This window comes from Dipteris shenzhenensis, chromosome 17 (genome assembly GCF_047967505.1).
Source record: "Dipteris shenzhenensis isolate YYH24624 ecotype China chromosome 17, Dip_SZ_1.0, whole genome shotgun sequence".
NCBI classification, from domain to species: Eukaryota; Viridiplantae; Streptophyta; class Polypodiopsida; order Gleicheniales; family Dipteridaceae; genus Dipteris; species Dipteris shenzhenensis.
Genome location: NC_141612.1, coordinates 38,160,014 through 38,177,312, shown reverse-complemented (window position 1 = coordinate 38,177,312; position 17,299 = coordinate 38,160,014). Strand labels below are relative to the sequence as shown.

At 42.8% G+C, this 17,299-nt stretch overlaps 1 pseudogene; it reads right to left on the bottom strand.

Moving 5' to 3' along the window:
* Window positions 1-3,861: 3,861 nt before the first annotated feature.
* Window positions 3,862-5,908, bottom strand: LOC147892082 (uncharacterized; annotated as a pseudogene).
* Window positions 5,909-17,299: the final 11,391 nt, after the last annotated feature.

Genomic DNA, 17,299 nt, shown 5'->3' with positions numbered 1-17,299 from the left:
AAATGCAGTTTTAGAATGATATATAGGATCTATTTGCACTTGATTGTAGCCACTAAATCCATCTAAGAAGCTTTATATTTCCTATCCTGGCACCTTTTCTAATATTGTTTCTGTTAGGGGCAAGGGATAGTGATCCCTAATGGTGGCAACATTCACATTCTAAGTTCACACATATTCATAGCTTCTTATTACGTTTATGCACAATGATGAAGGAAACCCAATCGTTGTGCTCTGTCTCATAGATGAATCTTGCATCTAAGAGCTTTTCAAGCTCATCATACACCATGGTGTCATATTGGGATTTTTTTAATATGGTCCACACATCTTAGGGCAGGCACCTTCCCTAATAGGTATGGTGTGTATAACCCCCTCTAGTGAAATTCCTCTCATCTCTTTGTATGACCATGTTAGGCAGTCTTGGTATTCCACTCAGAGGGCCTTGAGTTTTATTTCTTCTTCCTGGGTGAGTTGTTTCCCAATGAACATTAATTCTTCTTCCTCCCCTTCAAGGGCAAGTTGATTGCTCTAGTTTTGGCCGATCCCTCATATACTAGAGTCTCACCAATGCTATCCCTTTCTTGAACTTTTAAATCCCATTTTGGCATTTCTATGGAACACTGCCACTTGTATAGTTCTTGAAGTAATCTTATTCTTCACAAATATCCATCTCAGCGGTTAAATAGGTGATGACATCACTGGGAGCCTTAGTATCACCATTAATCCTTTTAGTACCTTTGGGCATTTCTTTTGCTGTAGTGTGAGGATCGCTCTTCATTCTCGCATGTAGTTTGAATTTTTGAAACATTTTACATTGGGAATTGTGGGGTAACTTTTCCATTGGCAAAGTATTCCCAAGTAATGGTTCATCTATTGTGCATGCTCCTTCAAGGCCTTTTGGGTCCCATTCAAGTTTAGGAGGCGCAATTTTTTTGGTGGTACTGGATTAGTGAGGTACAGCTCCACAATCCTTTGTTGCAATCTTTCAAACTCATTGTACCTTGGCTTTGTGTTGATATCCACCTTTGGATCTCTTTCAAGATCTCCTGCTAGTATGTAACTTTGGAGGTTCTACTCTAGGTAGCTCAATGGCCATGAGGGCATGCAAAATGGCTAAATCATTTTTGAATACATGGGCTTCGAATTGAGCATTTTTAACCTCAATCTCAAGGTCCCATGGTCCATCAAAGCCATTACTAGCAATGATAGTCTCTTCCAGATCACTATCCCATTCAAGGTTGGCCGTAAACATTGGAATTGTAAATTCAAGTGAACTTTTAGGCATGAGTGGGGGATCCTATGTGCATGATTTTTGTATCAATTTTTGGGAGGATTGGATCTAGTGCATGACAATTGTCAATTGTCGCCAATACTTGGATCCAATTGTTGATATTACTTTGTGTGTCATGTGCCAAGACATTTTGTTATGGGAGGGCTGATTTTCTAGATTCCATGGGTAGAGGAGGTATTATCCAATTGTCTTGGCCCAATGGGTTTGATTACTCTTGTCCCCACATTGATTGTCACTGCTATGTCACAATTTTATATCGTGAGTCGATTTGTACGAGCACTGATGCTTCTTGTAGCCAAGGGCATCGATTAAAAAGTTGTAGTAAGTCTTAGGGAGATCTTATGGCTATGAACTGGAGGGAAAGTGTAGCTTGTCTACCTTTGTGGGTATCCCATCCACTATGCCCAAGGGTTTTGTGCATGAATCATCTACAAGGTAGATGTTAAAATGAACTTTCTTCATCAATGGTAGACCCCATGCATCATAGAGATCATTTGATAGAATGGTCACACATGTGCCACCATTTACAATGGCTTGGACCTCATCATGTGCTTTATGGATCAAAGGCACAATGATATTGCTTATTTATCTCGCACACCCAATCGGATGGGGATGTCTTCTGTTTCTTCCATAGGTGGAAGGAGATTTGTTGATTCAACCCATATCTTGAAACTTGCCCAAAGGTTGGGACAATTCCCTAAGAGGATTCCAATGGGGATGGAGATAGGGCAACTTAGGATGCTTAGAAGGCTGCACCTTCCAATTGGTGTTGCGAAGCATTGTGCTCTAGCCCTATTTGATGGAACAGATGCTTGATTGAGGTGTCGAGACTTGGTGGAGCCAAGACAAGGATTAGATCTTGCGCTTGCTTATCAGCTTCAAATTGGGCTTGTTCATTCTTCACCCATTGTTTGAGTCCTTGAAATCAAGCTGTCTACAATTCAGCATTAGAATACGGAGCATTTTTTACAAATGGATCTGAATTGCAGGTTGAATTACTCGGCACTTCTTTGCTTGGAAAAGGAATTGGCACTTGAGCTTTCTTTTGGAGTAGCTTTTTTACTTGGAGAGGACTTGATTGCTTAGCCACCTCTTTTTGTTGCCACGTGATGATATTTATTGGTGGTGACAGAGTGCTTTTGGGCCCTACACTTTGTTGATCAAGCCCAATGATTCCTTTTGGAACATCAGGCTTAGCCTCATTTTGTTATGGGGTTTTGGACTTGATTGGACAATCCATGCAAGCATCCCAATGCCACAGTCTCTACAGAATGGTTGGAAGGTAGTGGGGCTACCACGATGGGGGCCCTCGGCAATTTGGTGATTCTCCCTACAACTATAGCACTTGATATGTGTTTGGTCAAACTTGCTTTGCATAAGCTAGTATCAATTCTTATGCTCCTTCCACATAATACAATGGTACTCAGCTTCATATTCAAACTGTGGATCCACATCCTGGGCTTAAAGTTGTAATGGAACTGCTAGACGAGGGGAATTTGGTGCTCTTGCATATTGTTGTGGATTCTTGCACAGCTGTGGATCTTGGGTCCGAATGGGAACAAGATCTAGTTTTGGAGCTACCAACCTAACGGACAGTTAACTTAACCTAATACTAATAAATGTAACCTAAGTGTGGTTAAACTAACTTGCTCTGATAAATGTAACCTAACTATGATTAACCTAACCTAGCTCTAATTAGCCTAACCTACCTATAGTTAAACTAACCTAACAACAATTAAATGAACCTAACGAGCCTAACTAACCTAGGTTAGTGGGCGAGGTTAGTTTTAGGGTTAGGGTTAGGCCCTTTTCTTTTACAGGGGCAACCACCGCTGTCAAGTTGGTGGCTCAGTGGGGGTGGGGAGGGCTATGTGAGGGTGGTGGTTGGGGGGGGGGGGGGTTGTGAAGGGAGAGGGAGTGATGGCACGGGCAGAGGGTCATGCACCATGGATGGAGGGGAGGCGATAGAGGTGAAGAGGAGTTTGTCAAAGGTGTCACCATGATAGGAGAGGCAAGTGTGGTAGGAGAGGCGAGCCGCGGGTGAAGCTAGGTGAGGTGCATCAGGTAGAGGGGCAGTGGGAGAAGTGGCAAGGGGAGGTGCGTCGAGTAAAGGGGTGTCGGGAAGACCACGCCACCATGGCAACATGCAAAAGGGCATCGATGGGTAGGCAAGTGCTACGTCGGGTACCATTGCCTCTCTGGCGAGCGCTGCACATGGACACCGGTCACTTAGGAAGTCAAGGGGGGGAGTGGGGGATTGAGAGGGGGGGAGAGGTGTAAGGGTGAGAGAGATAGATAGATATTAACATCTCTAAAAGGCCAAACGGCCTATGACACTAAAACAGTTGATACATTTGCTAGTGTTGTCTCATCAAAGAGAACAACAAAATAAATAAGCTAAAAGTTGAGAGCTACTAAAGGTTCTTACAGTCAGAGGAACTGCAAGTGACCCAAAACTAATGAAATGCCAAGCAAGTATTACTAAAAAGTACCAATTGACTAGCATAGGTAGAAAGCTAATCAATAGAAAGGTTGCACTCTTCTCATGTCAAAAATCCCAATCATGGGCAGCTCTAGGATCTCATAACTTGGTGCCACATGTTATCGATGTTTGGAAATGATGGCACAGATCTGATGAAGATATGGGTGCAGGGTCTTGGGGGCCTGGGCCTCCGTGACCTGGATATGGCAATGGCTCGGTCCAAAATCACACCACTAGAGTGTGGCAATCTGCCTATATGTGATAAGGTGGTGGTGGCACCAGGGGTTTCTGATGGCAGGGAGGGCATAAAACTAGCTGAAGTGCTCGCTGTGAAGAAGTCCCTGAGTGTACTTTGTCTGGGTGGGGCTGCTAGTCTCGGCTGTCTGTCTCCCAACAATGTCTCTCTATGTCGCTTGAGCTCTGATAAAAACAAACCCAAGCATTTTTTATCTTCGTACTCCATCACCCTACGGAGTGGGCCAAATCCCTCTCTAAATAGGCAGTGGTATCTTCCTCGGATTTCATAATATACCATGCATCTACATACGTAATGCTCCTTTGTCTCCTCCTCCTACTGGCATAACTGACATATCCGATCTTGAGGGGCTATGTGGGTGTATCTCCCTATCTCTATCCTCAAGTGATGTGATGAGTTTCGAATCTGGCCAATAATACTGCGTAGCCCGTGAGATAGGTGTGTGTCCATGTATGCTGGCCTGGCTATAAGTTCATCTGGAGATAAATGAAGAAAATGGTGCTAGTAGTGTGCCATCTTCTTCCCTAGGGGCTCATGTGGTCTAGTCCAGGTTCTCTCAGTCTCCAACTTGACAATATCAGCTCTAATGATCTTGTTTCGGTCATGGCGAGACAAGTGGACAATCTAAACTATATTGAAAGGGTGGGAGTGCATCCATTGTCAACTCATGCTCTACAAACCATCTCTATAGCTGAGCATACCAGCACCATGTTTTACCCTCCTCTGCTAGCTGCCTGGATGATATCATAGCCAACCGTGCATATCTGGAGCTAGGTAGATCCCACAATCTATGTATGCAAGTTACTGCCTGGTGGAACAGAGCCTCAGTCATTAGTGGAGCAGCTACTAATTCAGCTCGTATTATCAGATGTGGTACAGATGACTTGCTCCGGATCATGCGAGCAATCAATGTCACTAATGGCCTCTCCAATCTCCTCCACTCAATTGCACCCCCTACACTGAGGCCTCATATAGCTGCACCATAAAATAGTGTGGGCACCACCAATGTCTCAAACAACCATAATTTTGTGCATGGCTCTTGGAACTATACATGTGCACACTGTCTCTCTAGTGCCCCCAAAGCTGCATAGCCTCTATCCAATCTGGCATCAATCACGACTCTCAGCAAAAATTGTGGACCAAAAAAGGTCACCCCAAGGTACACATAAGATCGTACCTGCTCTACTATCTCACCTTTGAAAGTGAACTGTTGTGCTGAGCACGTCACCCAAGCCTATGTAGTATTAAATACCATAACCTTGGTTTTCCCAAGGTTTATTGTTAGATCCTTGTCCTCGCAAAAAGCCTATAGCACATCTAAATGTGTTTGTAATCCTTCCGGAGAATCTGCAATCAAAACTACATCATTTGCATAGAGCAATATGGTTATCAACACTCCTGCTAGGCTGGCTCCGGGTCCTCCTATCCTGTCGATATACTCTGAGAGCTCATCAATGTATATGCCAAATAGTGTGGGAGAGAGAGGGCACCCCTGTTTCACGCCAATAGTACTCATAACTGCATCTGACAGCCCTCTAGGTGCTCTAACTTAGCCCATCACCGTCTCATACAAGGCATATATCCCCCACTGCATCTCATGTGGTACTCCAATATCCTGTAGTCTTTGCATCAACCTGGTCCGTGGGATTGTGTCAAAGGCTTTGCAAAAGTATATCATTTTATGATGATGTTTGCCTTCCTCTATGAGTGCCCGGAGAGTCAGGATGTGATCCAAAGTGGTATAACCTCGCCTGAAACCTGCCTGTCCTATCGCTTTATGTCCATGCATTGATGCCCATCTGCTCAACTCCTTTTCCAAGATGGATCCATATATCTTGGCCAGGTAGTGGCCAATCATGATAGTCCTGTAATTGTTGGGCATCATCGGATCTCCGCTCTTAAAGAGCGGTACAATGGTATGCTCTATCCAACTAGGGGGGAATCCTTCACAAACTGCTCTATTAAACACATGCACAAGAAGCGGTGCCACAATGTCCCATGCATACATAAAGTGCACTCCCACTAATCCATCATGATCCAAAGCCTTTCCATGTCCTAATCTGTCAATGGCATCATTGACCATATGCAATTTGAAGAAAGAGCAATATGTAGGCCTTGTATCCTATGGGTACGGAATCGGTGGCTGTCCTGGTATATCATATAATGACTGTGCATAGTTGGCCCAAGGTTCTAGTGCTACAATCGGTGTACCACGCTGTCTCTCCTGAAACATCCTCCGTGCCTTCTTGCTATTCTATCCCAAGAATAACTAGTAGATCTCTGCCTCCAATCTAGCTAAGTAGGCCCGTTTCTTCTTCCATATTAGGTGTGAGAAGATGGCCTTGGCTTGCTTGTGTGTCCGAGTGTTTGTAGCAACCTCCTACTATAATTGTCTGTGCATCATACAAAACTCATTGTCATACCAACTATTTTGTGGGGTGGTGCTGCAAGGACGGGTGGATGATATTGTTGTGTGTGGGAACGCATACTGTGCTGACACATGTAATACCTCTGTCAAACCACGGGTGATCTCCTCCAAGGGGCCATGAGGGTCTAGCACCATAATTTTGTCCCACACTACATCTCATACACTGTAACAGTCTCCTCCATGAATTGGTATCTAGGTTGTCTCTAAAACGAAGGCCTGATTGCCCCCCTCAAGCATCCTCCCGACACAATAAACCTCAATATAAAGGGTGTGGAGGGGGGGTGGGGCTGGGGGTGGGGGTGGAGGGGCAGTTTAGGGGGACGCATGCGCACAAAGGGCGGGGGGGTGTTGGGTGGGTTGGGGAGGGTGGAGAGGTGGGTGGTGATAGAAAACTAGACGGCGGAAAACTTGACAAAATTTGAAAGGGAGGGGGATATGATCACCTATGACACTCTGCCAAATCTTTGCTGATCTAATGGGATTATTGAGGGTGAATATGGACGGTGGGTGGATGGCTAGGTTATCGTGGCGAGAAGGGCTCAAAGAAAACTCGACGATGAGGATGGGAGTAGGATGGCATTCGATGGAGAGGGAGAAGGGTCTTAGGTAGGGCTCAAATTTTGGAAGAGGATGGAGGCTAGATGTGGAAGAAGAAGAATCAGGGGGTGGAGAGGGTTTTTATAGGAATGGAGGTGGGAGGGGTTTAGGGTTATGGTTAAACCCTATAGCCTTCCCATGCCCTAACTTTCCATAGTTATCTCAAATTGCTTTTCTATAAAAGGGAGAAATGATCAAAATTTTGAGCTCTACACATTTGTGTTTATTAGATGGCCTAATTTGTTCTTTAAGTGGCTTCTTTTTAATAAATATAAAATTCCTTAAGCTAGTAACCCAAGGTTTCTGTTTGGGATGCTTCTTTTTTGCTAGAGTTGGAAAAAAATTTTACTCTCCTAGCCCTTGAGGGATATGTATGTGATAGTTCGTGGTGGTTTGTTTTTCACACATACTTGCTTATGTCTTCTATTTACTTAAGATGCTAGTCTCCCCAGTAATGGTGCCAAATGTAGACTCTATCCCATGGCTTCCTCTGGATGAGTAGGGTGTGCAGGGTTCTGAGGCTTTTTATCACCTACAAATAGATCAATGTCGTCATTTGTAGTATAAGAGTAGCTTAGGACCTCGGATCATATTCTAGTGAGAGACATAGGCTCAACTATGGGGAGCAAACCTAGTGCATGCTTGTGTGAAAGGAGAATTCATCAACATTGTTGGGGTAATGAAGGTTTTCGCCTCCATTGCGGGTTGTAAGGTTTAGAAAGAGTTTCAGGGTTCAAAAGGAGGATCCAGGGCCAAGAAGGGGCTTTAAGGTTAGAAAGAGCTTCCAGGGTTCAGAAGGAGGTTCTAGGGTTTAGAAGGTTAGAAGGGGGATCCAGGGTTCGGAATAGAATACATGGTGGAGAACTGGTCTCCCTCATAGGTCATGGAGGTTAAGGGTTGAGGAACTAATATAAGAGGGCAAGGGTTTAGGGGAAGCATAGGAGTGGGAGAGGAAGAACGTATAAGAGCATGGAAATGGGGGAGAGAGAGCAGAAGGGAGGAGAAGAGGGAGAAAAGGAGTTAGAAGATTGAAGGAGAGGGGAGAAGAAGGCAAGGTTAAGACATGCTTTTGGACGTCGAGTGCAAGGGAGCATGGACACTTGGAGACAATCGCATAGAACACCAAAATAGAACTCAACACAATACCCCAAAGAGTGTGGGCTATATTCCATTATGGGATATTATACAAGTTGGAGAGCTTCTCTCTCTGCATGTAGGAATTATAAGACTTTCTCTCTCTACACGTAGAACTTGCATCTAGGATGCACATGTAGAAGTTGCATGCTGCATGTAGGAGTTGCATGTAGAAATAGCATGTAAAAATTGTACGTAGAACTTGCATGTAGGAGTTGCATGTAGGACTTGCATCTAGAACTTGCATATAGAACATTCATGTTGGATTCCTAAGAGAGATTATTCCCAACCTTACGCAAGTACAAGCGGAGCTTTGCTTGCTACTCCACATACACATTCTATGCTACTTGGGTCCATGTTGACATAGAGTTAACGAGAACTTATACTCACAATACTAAATTTAAACTTGAACTTAATCCAAAACCTCCATCTAAGACACTAAACTTGGGTGAAAATCTAGATTTGATACATTAAAATTTAGATCTTAACCTTGGAACAATGTAAAACTTGAATCAAGGACACACAAACATAGATCTAGAGGATAGAGGTCCAAGACATTAGGATCCAAAGCATTGACCCTAAAGTCTAGAACTAGAGCCTATGCCCAATTCATGTGGGATACTAGAACTAAAGCCTATTCCCAAGACATTGGACTTGCAACCTAGACCTAATACCTACAACATAACAACCCAAAACCTAGGGTTTGGGCATATCTATCCATAATTTCATAGCGCAGTTGGAGTGTACTACGGTGCTAAATCCATAAATTGAGTAGATGATCACGAATATGCAAAAAATCACCACATGGTTGCCAAATGTCATGTATTCTAGAATGTCTTTATAGTAAAGTTAATTCCAATGGTAAAAATGTGCTTTTCAACATCCACAATAACGTAACTTCATGAAAACACATCAATTTTAAAGAACATTTCATTTCTTATGGTAGATATTTTGTGCTATGAGTATTTTGATATTTGTACTATCTAAGCACAAAAGCATGACACCTAACCATGCTAAGACCCCTATTTCTATAGGAAAAAATCTTATGCTTTGATAACACTTGTCATAAAAACCTTTTGCTTACATAATCAATATGTGAATGTGTGCAAGTATGATGGAAAAATGAGGCAAATTGGTCTTTCCAAGTGAGTGTACTTGTTTCATATTGACGTTTCTCTACTTTGTTCAACACATTCACCACACTCCATATGTATGCATACATACCCACATACCATGCAATGTACAACAGCTTTGCGACACTAATTTGGGGGTAATCAACCTTCACCTCTTTAAACTAGAATATCTAAGATTAGTTATAGGAATATCTAAGATCAGTTGTAGGAATATCTAAGATCAGTTGATCACTCACCTCTGTACACTAGAATATCCAAATTCAGTTGTAGGAATCCTTAAAGAAAATGGAAAGGGTATAGTACTCCCAATGCATATATCCTAACTTGGTACATAAGGCACAATGCTTGCATGCCCATATACTAATATTCTCACTCTCATGCAAAATTAGTATCGACAAGTACGATGGACCGGAAACTCTCTCTCTCTCAAAGGAATGATTATACCCACATCCTAATGAGATTATAGTCCTACTAAGGAAAATGAGATCAAGAGATGCAAGGGTCTCTTTCCAATCTGTCAACACCAAAGAAGAGAGAAATGAACTGGTGAAAGAAAATCTTTGTACTCAACATCACATGAATAGAGAAAAGCAAGAAGGCTCCAGCAAAGGCAAATTTGATTAGATGGTTACATTATAGTGAAACATCAATAGCCCTTCACAAATGCCTCTTGAGAGGCTCCAATAGATGCTTATTTGATTGGATGGGTAAATTCTAGTGAAACATTGAGAGCCCTTCCCACATAAATATGAGGCTAAGGAACTATCAGGGTGGTCCGGCACCCCCACATCATGCATTCTCTCTCTCTCTCTCTCTCTCTCTCTCTCTCCACATAGCCTCGATGAGGCTGCTCTATCCCTTTCCTACTCCCTCAACTGGTGCCACTCAATCTGGTCGTCCTTCTGCTCGCAAGCTTCCCACAACTCCCTGGAAGTGTCTTCCTTGAGAGCGCACTGTTTTTTTTTTTTTGCTTTCCCGTAGCTTGGAACTCATCCAAAACAGGTCACCCAGCTTTGGGGAGCCTGTATCTTGCTCAAGTAGTCTTCTTGCTGCTCTTTGTGCTGTCCAAGTCTTCTTCCAACCAAAGATTGCCCGTGGGAGCAATTTTTTGATAGTTTACAGCTCGTTTTTTCTATTTGGACCCTACAGAATAGGCAGCTCCAACTTTCTGGAGTGTCTTCTACGTGAATCGAGTGGGGGAGGACATTTATTATCCCTCCATAAGCCAAAACGACCTGTTGTAGGACATTGTTTGTTGTTGGTATTGTTGAAGAGTATGTCTTCATTGACATTCTCTATCAAGCTTGTTGCACTCATGAATATAAGCGTCATCTCCTTAGCCTTTCTTACCCTCGTCATGGAGCTCGGCTCCCCGCTTGTCTAGTGTGGGTTGCATACATGCTTTTTGGCCTGCCATGGGTAGGCCTTAGTGAAGGTTGTGGTTTTGAGATGGGAAAAATAAAATCATTGTTAGTATTCATGCTCTCTTACTTCTTAATTTGTGGCTGGTGCACTTGTAGAGTATTGATGATTTGGGGACCCCTTGTATGACTTTTGGGCCATTTGCATTAACTCCTCTTTGCACACTCTTAATCTCCTTCTTCCTTTTCACCCTTGGGGCCTCCAATTTTATGCTCTCTCTGGGCATTTCACTCACACACAGGCAACCTAATGAATGATAAATATATCATTCACTTTATTGCAATTACCACAAATAGAAAACTACATAAGTTGGGTGGTTGAACGCATATTGCTAGAGGTGGTTAGATGCCCAATGATTGGATGCATTGATGGTGTTTGGTTGATGTTATCAGTTGGAGGCACAACAAACAGTTTATGCTTATGGTTCAGCTTGTTCCTTGATGCATTGGCATCACTTGGTCACATCTGGAAGCAATTCAATCCGGATTATGCAGCAAAACGTATGAACCCTGTAGAGTAGTAAAAAGTTGCAAGTGGTTGTTTTCGACAGCAGATATTAGAAAAATCCATAGGGATTTTGGCTCCACATCGAATTGGAGACTTGCAGATCTTTTGGCTGTCTACAACTTCGCTGTTTACAACGTTGAGAACTAAGCTACGGTTGAAAAGATATTTACTGTCCAAGTCAGGAAAAAACTATTGCAGACTATGCTTACAGTAGTAAAAAGTTGTAGGTGGCTGTTTCTAGAAGGTGAATAGCATCAAATCTGTCAAGAATGTCCAAAGCAGGGAAAAGATGCTACAGACAACAGAATTTTAGCACTTTGGCTGGCCACTACAGTTGGCATTTTGGATTGCTTCTTGGTTTACATCTAAAGCTGTTGTGATGGCTACGTCATCTAAGAATATACTCTTTAATATTGAGAAATTGGATGGCACAAATTTCTCATATTGGAAATACCAAGTATACAATGTCTTGGTGCAAAAGAAGAAAGTCAAGCCTACCGAATGCAAGGGCATTAAGCTAGAGGACTTTGACCATGTTCAGTGGAAAGAGCTTGATGAGCTAGCACGTTCCACAACTATGCTCACACTCTCTAAATTGGCCCATTTCAATGTCAAGGACACTCCACGTGGTTCTTATGATGTTTGGATCAAAATTTGTGACCTTTATGAGAAGAAAAGTGCTGCATCTTAGGTTTATTGGCTAAAAAAGCTCATTGATCCTCATATGGAAGAGGGGGCATCTATGTCCAGTCACTTGAATGAGTTTAACACAATTTTCAGTCAACTTTCATCTCAAGGAATTGCATTTGACAAATCTGCCAGTGAAAGCCATGTTTTTGTTGGTCACTTTGCCTGAAAGTTGGGATACTTTTAGAACAGCCATAAGCAATTCTACACCTGCAGAAGGATTGACAAGTGCAGACGTTGAGAGTAGCCTTCTCACTGAAGAAGTTAACAGGAAGAACAATGCTGGCACTAAAGTCTCAAGTGCACTGAATGTGCGAGGGAGGTCTTATTCAAGGGGGAAATCTCGTGATAGAAGCAAGTCTAGAAGCAAGTCTAGACCTAAAAAAGATGTGGAATGCTTCTATTGTGGCAAAAAGGGTCACTTCAAGAAAGATTTCTTTCAATGGAAGAAGGCAAAAGGCAAAGAGCACATAGATAAGGGCACAAAGAAAGAGAAGTCAAAGGTACACATAGGTGATGTCTTGTATGCCTCTATGCTTGATCATGCTTTTCTTGTCACTAGTAATGATGCCTTATCTCACAGGATTGGATCATTGATTCAGTTGCATCCTTTCATGTTACTCCACATAGAGAGTGGTTTACCACTTATGATGCAGGGAGGAAAGGATTGGTGAGATTGGGCAATGATTTTGCATGTGACATTGTTGGAGTGGGAGATAACCACTTATCTCTTCCCAGTGGTTGTTCTTTGGTTCTCAAGGATGTGAGACATGTGCCAAGCTTGAAAAAGAATCGCGATCAGTGTAGGACAGCTAGATGATCATGGCTATCATGTTGTCTTTGGTGATCACACTTGGAAAATCAACAAAGGATATCTTGTTATTGCCAAAGGTTCCAAGCATGGAACATTGTACACAATGCATGTGTCAGGAGTAAGAGATCACGTCATACTGTAACCGAGCAACCATCTGCATCATTATGGCACCACCGGTTAGGTCATATGAGTTTGATTGGAATGAAAGTACTTTTTGTTTTGACATATATTCTTGTCATGGATTTTTCAAATTTTACCAGCATTGCATTTATGGCAAGTAAACAAGGTCTTCACATACAAAATCTTATGGTAAGATGAAGAATGAACCATTGGAGATGATTCATAGTGATGTGTGTGGACCTATGCCTACCATGTCTTTGGGAGGAGCATCATTTTTTATTACATTCATTGATGATGCTACAAGGAAAGTATGGCTTTATCCTATCCAGAAAAAGAGTGATACCTTTGATGCATTTCAAAACCTTTTGGCATAGGCAGAAAATTAGACGGGCAAGAAGCTCAAATGCTTACTGATAATGGTGGAGAGTATACTTCTCATGCTTTTCAGAAGTTCTGTGAGATGCTATCAAAATGGAGTTGACAAATCCGAATAATCATGCCCAAAATGGTGTTTCTGAGAAAATAAACCGAACCATACAAGAAAGGAATCTCAACATGCTTTCTAATGCAGGTCTACCACATGGATTTTGGGCTGAAGCTGTCAAGAGAGCGGTGCATTTGATTAATAGATCACCTAGTAAGCCATTGGATGGAAAAGTCCCTAAGGAAGCATGGTCGGGAAAGCCACTTTCATATGAGCACTTACGTGTGTTTGGCTGCGGGGCTTACGTGCATATACCAAAGGATAAGCGCACTAAGCTTGATCCTAAGTCAAGAAAATGCTTTTTTCTTGGGTATGGTGATTTAGGAGAGATGGGATACCAGTTATGGGATCCTCCAGCAAGGAAGATAGTGTGCAGCTATAATGTTATCTTCAATGAAAATATGATGCATAAACAGCCAGCTTAGACAGTGGAAATGCGTAGAGTGGTGTTCCAAGAGGATGGACAGCCACCACATGTTCCACATGCAAAAAATGTCTCACATAATGCAATCAATGGACAACAATTACAGCCACTAAATCATGAGGTGCGAGAGCCACAGCAGGATGTGCAACCTTCGATTATGCAGGACAATCAATTGGGACAACCAGGTGCTCAGGTTGAGCCAGTGGTGAGGCGGTCCACAAGAGTCTCATGTCCTCCAGAGAGGTTTACTCCAGGTGTTGATTACATACAATTGACTGGTTGTGGAGATCCTTAGTGCTACAAAGAGGCCATGTCACGGGATGATAAGCACAAGTGGGAGAAGGCTATGCAATTGGAATGGATTCGTTGATGAAGAATGCTATGTGGGATTTGGTTTACTTACAGAAAGGGAAGCATGCACTCCCTGTAAGTGGGTTTATAAGATGAAGGCAACTCTAGGTGATGCATTGCCTAAGTACAAGGCACGGTTGGTTGCCAAGGGATTTAAGCAAGAGCACGATGTTGACTTTGATGAGATCTTTTCTCTAGTTGTCAAGATGACTACTCTGCATACCCTGCTTGGCCTGGTTGCAAGAGAGGACATGGAACTTGTCCAGATGGATGTCAAGACAGTGTTCTTGCATGGGGATCTGCATGAGGAGATCTATATGTTGCAGCCAAAGGGTTTTGTGGTGCAGGGGAAGGAGTGTATGCTATGTAAGCTCCAGAAGAGCCTTTATGGGCTGAACCAGGCACCATGTGAATGGTATCACAAGTTTGATGCATTCATGTAGTCACAAGGCTACAAGCGTAGTGTGACACGAATCACTACTTATACACAAAGAAGGCTACGGATGGAAGTCTTATGATCTTGATCCTATATGTGGATGACATGCTTATCGCCGGGGAGAATAACTTTCAGGTGGATGCATTAAAGCAGAAGCTACACGAGACCTTCGACATGAAGGATTTGGGAGAAGCTGGTCACATACTTGGCATGCGCATTAAGCGGGACAGGAAGAAGAGGCTTCTTTGGTTGTCTCAGGAGAAGTACATCATCAAGGTACTTTAGTGTTTCAATATGGAGAGGGGAAAGAGCATTAGTACTCTGTTACCTCCATATGTGAAACTTAGCCAAGCGGACAGTCCCACAGATGAGGCTGAAATGACCAAGGTTCCATACTCATCAGCATGTGGTTACTTGATGTATGCCATGGTTGCTACACGTCCGGACATTGCATTTGTAGTGGGAGTGGTCAGCAGGTTTATGTCAAATCCTGGCAAGAAGCACTGGGAAGCAGTGAAGAGCATCATGGTACAAGGGGTTTGTGCATTTGCTTCAGGAGGAAGGATATTTTTGCAATCCTTGGTTACGTGGATGCAGACTTTGCAAGGAATGTAAACAACAGGAAGTTACTATAGGTTATGTTTTCACATTCGCAAGAGGTGCAGTTGCATGAGTTTCGTGCTTGCAGCCATGTACAACGATATCTACCACTGAGGCAGAGTATGTTGCAGCCACTGAGGCGTGCAAGGAAGCCGTATGGCTTGCTCGTTTAGTGGGAGAGTTGGGCATCGCAAGAGAAGTTCGAGCTTTGCATTGTGACAGTCAAAGTGCCATTCTACTGGCACGGAATCATGTGTTTCATGCTAAGACGAAGCATATTGGTGGGAAGTACCACTTCATCAAGGAAGTGCTTGAGGACAAGCGCATTATCCTCCGAGCGGTTTGCACATTGCATACTGTTGATGGTCATTGGGTAGCATGTCCATGTTGTGTGTGTTCTCCCTTAAATGCACATTGGCCTTTAAGTGGAACCCATGTGCCGTGTATACCGTGTATACTTACACACACGTATCATTCATATAAATATGAGGATAAGGAACTATTAGGGGGGTTCAGCACCCACACATCATGCATTCCTCTCTCTCTCTCTCTCTCTCTCTCTCTCTCTCTCTCTCTCTCTCCATAGCTTCCGCGAGGCTCTGTCCCTTTCCAACTCTCTCTCTCTCTCTCTCTCTCTCTCTCTCTCTCTCTCTCTCTCTCACACACACACACACACACACATGCATATGCATATGCATGTGCACATGCAGGCATTCATGTCACATTCTTCCTTTGGTGTGACAACCACTGGAGAGACCCAGTATGAATCATTGATAGATTAGACAAATCCGACTCGAAGCAGTTGGGTTACCACTTTTTTCATGCCTTGTGTTGGATCATGCCCACCTTCTATAGCTTCAACTAAAATTTATGCTTCAGTAATGTGACTTGCCTAAGTTATGAATAGCCAATGCAAAGAGATAGGGAAAATTATATAGCATATCCAAGTACTAGTGCTTTTCAGTAGTTGATAGAGTCATCAAGAAGTAATGTATTACATTGACACTGTTTAACCTGCTCCACATTGTTTTCTTGAAGTATGAACATAGGATTTCTTCCTCCATCACCTTGTTTTCTTCTCACTCTTCTCAATTAGCACTAAGATAAAGGTCAAAGGGCCTTCCACCTCACCCTATGAGCTAGAATCCTCGAAGCTATATCTCATCTCATCTTCTTGTTCAGTCAAGTTAGAACCTCGTTAGGACAAGGACTCTTTGAGGTTGAAGAATCCTCAACGTTGTGGCTCCAAATGTTGTAGTGCACCTTCGTGTTTCCCCCTTGCAAGTTTTATTCCCCAATATCCCTTTTTTTATAGATTTCATATTGTAGCAACAAATCCATTCCTAAATCCATGGATAATTACTTGCATCTACTAGGGATCCCCTAAAATGTGATTGGGGTAGGAATTCCACACACACACTTCTAGACTTTCCACAACTATCAAGTTTTTAACTCTGGTATTGTCATCCAACTTGACGCAATAAGGAGATATAGTACTAGAGTACTTCAAAGTACCAACTTCCTCCATAATCCTCTCACTCATGACATGTATTGATGCACCTTCATTATTGTGACCATTAGAAATTACCTTACCATCAATGCTTATATCAACCATAGACACACCATCACACACATCTATGTATATCTGCTGAGCAAGAGAACATGGCATCTTTCTTATTTTTTGTCTTTGAAACCCCTGTGCTTGCTAGTTTTCCCCATTTCTTTTGTAGTTTTGGTGACAAAGATAGCAGCTGACCGAAGGTGATATGGGCTTCCCTGTCTTTAAGGTTTGATAAAAAATCATAACTGGATTTGCATTGTCCTAAATGCAATTTTGATTGCTAAGCTTTCTTCTAGGGGGCCTTCTTTTTCTACTATGGTGTTCTTCTTTCTTAGTGTCCCTCATCTGCTACTTCCTCGTTCCCTTTCTCTTTCGTTGCTTTCCCATACTCTCCCTTTTCCATCACTACCTTCCATTCCTCTTCCCTTAAAGTGCTCTCTTTCTTCTTTAGCATAGAAGACTCAATGTACTTGTGACCCTTCTCATGCTATTCATAGCAAGTGATCCCACTCTTATCTCAAGGCCTTTCCTCACTTCTAGGAGTTTTAGGAGGGCATGCATTTACCAGGAGCAAT